General features: G+C 39.9%; 1 non-coding gene across 1 annotated transcript; it reads right to left on the reverse strand.

Moving 5' to 3' along the window:
• Positions 1-260: 260 nt before the first annotated feature.
• LOC114623887 lies at positions 261-363 on the reverse strand. Its single transcript, XR_003711842.1, has one exon. It is a non-coding gene; the product is annotated as a U6 spliceosomal RNA (small nuclear RNA).
• Between the last annotated feature and the right edge of the window lie 5767 nt (positions 364-6130).

A 6130-nucleotide genomic window follows, 5' to 3' on the forward strand; every position in this document is an offset into this window, starting at 1 on the left:
ACCAAGCTGCACACCTGTTATATATGTGTAGGGGCCTACGTCTGTCCCATGCATGCTCTTTGGTTATTGGTTCAGACTCTGTGAGCCCATACTGGCGAATGTTAGTTGACTCTGTAGGTTTTCTTATGGTGTCCTTCACTCATCTGGCTCCTTCAATCTCTCCTCCCCACTCTCCTACAAGATTTTTCTGAGCTCTGCCTAATGTTTGGCTGTGGGTCTCTGCATCTGTTTCCATCAGCTGCTGGGTAAAGCCTTTCTTAGAAAATAAGGAATGTTTCATGGATTTGCATGTCATCCTTGTGCAGGGGCCATGTGAATCTCTGTATCTTTCAATTTTAGTATACGTGCTACGGAAGTGTGTACTCTAGAATTCTTTGTTTCTCCAGATGGATTTTGGTTTTGCTTAGGTGTAATCATTTATTTCTGTGCTCTTGGTTTTTCCACTTACACCAAGAAAATTTACATTTGACATTATATGTTGTAAGAATGTTATTTTATTTTTTTTAATATTATAACATAGTCATCAGCCTACAGGGTTAAGAGTTGGTCAGTTTGATGTCAAGATGCCAAGGCTGGAGTAGTAATGGTAGTAAATTGTTAACTTTAAGGGATCCAGAATCATCTGAGAGATGGTGTCTTAGGGTTTTACTGCTGTGAACAGATACTATGACCAAGGCAAGTCTTATAAAAAAACAACATTTATTTGGAACTGGCTTACAGGTTTAGAGATTCAGTCTAGTATCATCAAAGTGGGAACATAACAATGTCTAGGGAGGTGTGGTACAGGTTGAGATAAGAGTTTTACATCTTCATTGGAAGGCTGCTAGCAGAACACTGACTTCCAGGCAGTTAGAGTGAGGGTTTTAAGCCCACACCACCCACAGCAGTGACACACCTACTTCAACATGGCCACACTTCCTAATAGTGCTACTCCCTGGGCCAAGCATATACAAGCCATCACAGACGGTTATCTGGCTATGCTGGTGGGGAATTATCTTGATTTTATTTGAAATCGAATTGAATTTTAACTGATTATCTTGACTTAAATTAAGAATCTTAAAATGCCTACTGTAGGTGGTGTCATCTGCTGGCTGAAATCTTGTATTGAATAAGTAGAAAAGGGTATCTTCACAGCATGCATGTGTTCATTGCTTTCGTAACTTTAGACATATGGCTAGCTTCGTTTCTGCTGAATTGACTTCTGGATAATGGACTTTAAGTTGAACTTTGAGCTAAAATAACCTCTTTCTCCCTTAAGTTTCTTTGAAAGGCCTTTTTATCATATCAACAGAAAATAGAAATAAGATATAAGATATAAGGATATTTTTATTCTTTCACTATATTTTACTGAAAGAAAATACTATGCAGTTTCTCAGTGGGCTGCCTTTGTATTTTATTAATCATTCTTACCCATTCTCCTGAGGGCTCTGTTGGGAAAAAGGCAGTCCTGAGTGAAGATCCACTGAGAAATGATAGAACCTTGAAGGAATAGGGACAACAGGGAGAAGTTCAGTTATTGGAGGTGTCTTTTGCCTGGTTGCAGGCCCCTGGTGTTTCCTCACCTTCCCTTTCTTGAGCAGATTTTTTCCTGGTATGCCCTGTAGGCATCGGGAAACCCTGAGTTGTGCCAGAAACAGAGCCAGGCATTCACAGATAAGCACCTCTAAAACAGACTTTTCTATAAATATTGAGTATTTGGGGTGTTTCTATGCAGCAATGGGAAGGTAATGGCAAGAAACTCTTTGTAACAAGCTGTGAGAAATGCAAAGTATGAGCTTGTAGTGTGAAAGTGTCACAAAATGTGGTGGTTTATGAATCTGTCGCTATCTTTCTGAAAAACATCTACTAAACTTTTCTTGAAAATTTCTCTACCAGTAAATTGAGGGAAATTGATATCTTGAGTGAACATTGAAATTTTAAGATGCCTTTTTAGTGTTTTGTAGTTTTCAGTATAAAAATGTTCCTATCTACAATTGTTTTTGCAAATTTTTATTTTTTACTATATAATGATAGATTTTTAAATACCTTTTAAGAGTTTAATGTGAATATATGGTTAATATTTGCAGGTTAATCTCTCATTTTATGATAATGCTAGATCTCCTTAGTGTTTTCAAAAATCATATTCCTGGGGATTAACTAGAAAGATAACCATAACACCAGAAAAATAAAAACAATTTTCTTCCTTTTTTTTTTTTTCATGGCTCTGAGTTTATTGTTAGGGTGTTTTCTTTCTTTCTTTTTTTTTATAATTTATTTTTTCTCAAATCGTAATTCATTTACACAGGGGTTATAAACACAGAAAGGCAGGATGTGGGGAAGGGAATGACACTGGAGTGTGGGTGTTCAGGGGGAATACAGATATCTTCAGAACCAGGTATCGACTGGGTGAAGGTTCAGGGGGCAAGTCACTATGACTCTGCCTATGACTCACTTGTCCTTATCTAAGTATTGTCTGCCAAGGCTACCTATTTACAAGGTCTATGACTACTCAGGCTTGTAAATTTCCACAAAAGCTGCCTGTTTACAATACCTTATAGCCATCTGTTTCAATGTTTTCCCACTGAGACCCAAGACTTAGTGTTAGTATACATGTATGACAGGCCTATTGCTGATTTTAGGCCTATGGCTGATTTTAGGCCTTCAGTGTGTAAGCAGGGCTGCCCCTGACATCTCCTCCCTTCTCTAAGTATAGAAGGGCTGTGGCAATTCTAATCTTGCGAAGGCAGGGATAGAGGCCTGACCTCCAGTAATTGAAGGGGACCTTGCAATGGCTCCAGTCCCCTGTTGTTGTCCAGTGAGGCATGAGGGCCATACTCATCCCGATGTCTTTTTCCTGGAGAGGGGATACTTTTGACATCAACCCCTATGCAGTCAGGCTTGCCCCTCAGGGAACTCAGAGAGATATTTTTATCTTTTATTTATATTCCCTTGCAGTGCTTAGCCTCGCAGCCTAAGCAAGAATTCAGATGGCCAGTCAGAAGGGGTTCTGGGTGGCACCTCTCTGCTTGGTCTAGGGGCAGAAGTCCCCCCTTTTAGGTTGGGTGGAGATGGGTTTTGGAAACACCCTGTATAAAGTAGCAACCTCATCTTGAGCCTCGTGGTCCTCCATAGCTAACTTATGATACTGTATCTGAATAGGTTTTGCTACCAAATTATTTATCTGTTGTATCACAGAGTTAGTCCGCCTATTTGAAGCCCAGGGACCAGCAGAAATAAGCAAAAATAACCCAAATAATGGTCCCAAAATGGGAGGAAGTAGGGTTGACAACCTTGGAGTGGCTGAAAACCAATTCTTGTACCAGCATTCATCTGTCTCTTTCTCTCTCTGATTTTCCTCAGGGCCTTCACTGACCTATTTCATGCTCTCTTTAACCCTCCTTGTCTTGTCTATGTAAAGGCAACATTCTTCTTTAAGGGTTGTACACAGTCAAGAGCTGTACACAGCCTTTTCTATTGTGATAGAGTAAATCAAGTCTAATAAGGATCTTTGCGACTTTAGGAGGTCTCTTCAGACAGTGAAACGAGGGATTTCTTCAGATTAGTGAAGTCAATCTCTAGCTGTTTGATGTTCTTGTCAGTGGCCCTTCAAAGGTCTGAGTAGTATAATTTCGGAGGCCAGCATCTGGATTAGAACTTCTAGCAGCAGACATCATGGGTGATTCATTTTTACCTGGAAAGGAAAAATAAGGGAATTCTCAGGGAGATTTCTCTTCCCTGGATGTCAATTGTTACTCATCTTATTTATGGTTGGGCCTGGCTTTGTGGGGGTATCTATTTTTTTCATTAATCTTTTTGGTAGCTGGTTAGTTGTGCCTTCTGTGGTATGAAACAGGCATATCAATCCTCGGCCCCATAAGGGAACTGGGTCTAGACCATTCCCTTTAAGGGTATGAAGGTCCTTCCCCATATCTGTGGCAAAGTTTTTGTTGGTCTCTGTGGTGCCAGATGCAGACAGCAGCAGGTTTGCCATGAGCTTTCAGCTTTAGAGAGTTAAAAGTGAACAAGGCATGATGGAGAGTATTTCAGGGGGACTCCTTCTGAGGGGGTACCATTCCATTTCTTTTGTTTTTTAAAGCCAATTTTTCAGAGTTCTTGTAAAATCAGGGCAGAAGCGCCAACAGTCGCTCCTTCCACACTCAGAGAATCATGAAGACCCTATTTAAAGATATATAAATCTATATTAATAATCTTTTGTCTAAGGTCTGTTATAGCACCGCCAACAACTAATCAGACTATATAATATATCGATTAGTAATAGCTTCTTCTACTTTTTGTGAGATTACCTCTCTTTTGTCAATTAATTGTTGAGGAAAATTAGGATTTACATCTCTCTTGAGAATATTGAACAGAGACTTAAATTCTTTTGTGGAGAGCTTAAAATAGGATCTTAGCCAATTAGCAACTCCTAGAAACTTTTGAAAATAATTTAAAATAAGTAAGCGCTCTCTCTCTCTCTCTCTCTCTCTCTCTCTCTCTCTCTCTCTCTGGACCCTTTATCTGTGTTTTTTTTTATATATTATACGTATTTACTTTTCAATATCATCTCCTCTCTCATTCTCCCCCCAAACCCCTTATCCCATACCCCCTCCTCCTATTTTTATGATGGTGTGCTCCAAACATCCTCCCAGTCCCATCTCCCTTCTCTCGATTTCCCAAACAGTAGGGGATCCAAACTTTTGGGGACCATGGCCCTCCAATTCCACTGATGTCTGACATGGTCACCCGCAAATACCTATACAAGTGGAGACATGAGTCCCTCTCTTTGTGCTCTCTGGTTGGAGGTTTAGACTTTGGGAGGTCTGGTAGAAACTTTTGATACTCCTTCTAGAAAGGACCAAACCACCCACACTTTGGTCTTCCTTCTTCTTCTTGAGTTGCATGTGGTCTATGCCTTGTTTCTTAGATATTGTGAGCTTTTGGGCTAATATCCACTTATCAGTGAGTGCATACCATGTATGTTCTTTTGAGATTTGGTCATCTCACTCAAGATGATATTTTCCAGCTCCATCCATTTGTCTAAAAATTTCATGCACTCATTGTTTTTAATAGCTGAGTAGTACTCCACTGTATAAATGTCCCACATTTTCTGCATCCATTCTTTTGTTGAAGGGCATATGGGTTCTTTCCAACTTTTGGCTATTATAAATAAGGTTGCTATGAACATGGTGGAGCATGTGTCCCTGTTGTATGTTGAGACATCTTTTGGGTATATGCCCAGGAGTGGTATAGCTGGGTCCTCAGGTAACACTATGTTCAATTTTCTGAGATACCACCAGACTGCTTTCCATAGTGGTTGTACCAGTTTACAATCCCACCAACAGTGGAGGAGTGTTCCTCTTTCTCCACATCCTCACCAACTTCTGCTGTCACTTGTGTTTTTGATCTTAGCCATTCTGACTGGTGTGAGGTGGAATCTCAGTGTAGTTTTCATTTGCATTTCCCTGATGACTAGGGATGCTGAACACTTCTTTAGGTGCTTCTCAACCATTCGAACTTCCTCAGTTGAGAATTCTTTGTTCAGCTCTGTGCTCCATTTTTTAATAGGGTTCTTTGATTGTCTAGAGTCTAATTTCTTCAGTTCCTTGTATATCTTGGGTATTAACCCTTTATCAGATGTAGGGTTGGTGAAGATCTTTTCCCAATCTGTTGGTTGCTGCTTTGTCCTATTGACTGTGTCCTTTGCTTTACAGAAGCTTCGCAGTTTCATGAGTTTCAAGCAGGAGCTTGTCAATTCTTGGTCTTAGAGCACAAGCCATTGGTGTTCTGTTCAGGAACTTTTTTTCTGTGCCCATGTGTTCCATTGTTTTCCCCAGTTTCTCTTCTATTAGTTTCAGTGTAGCTGGTTTTATATGGAGGTTTTGAATCCACTTGGAATTGAGCTTTGTAAAAGGAGATAAATATGGATCAATTTTCATTCTTCTACATGCTGACCTCCAGTTGGACCAGCACCATTTGTTGAAAATGCTGTGTTTTTTCCACTGGATGGTTTTAGCTCCTTTGTCAAAGATCAAGTGACCATAGGTATGGGGGTTCATTTCTGAGTCTTCTATTCTATTCCATTGATTTTCCTGCCTATCTCTGTTCCAATACAATGCAGTTTTTTTTTTTTAATCACTATTGCTTTGTAGTA

This window comes from Grammomys surdaster, unplaced genomic scaffold (assembly GCF_004785775.1).
Source record: "Grammomys surdaster isolate TR1022 unplaced genomic scaffold, NIH_TR_1.0 64, whole genome shotgun sequence".
Lineage (NCBI taxonomy): Eukaryota > Metazoa > Chordata > Mammalia > Rodentia > Muridae > Grammomys > Grammomys surdaster.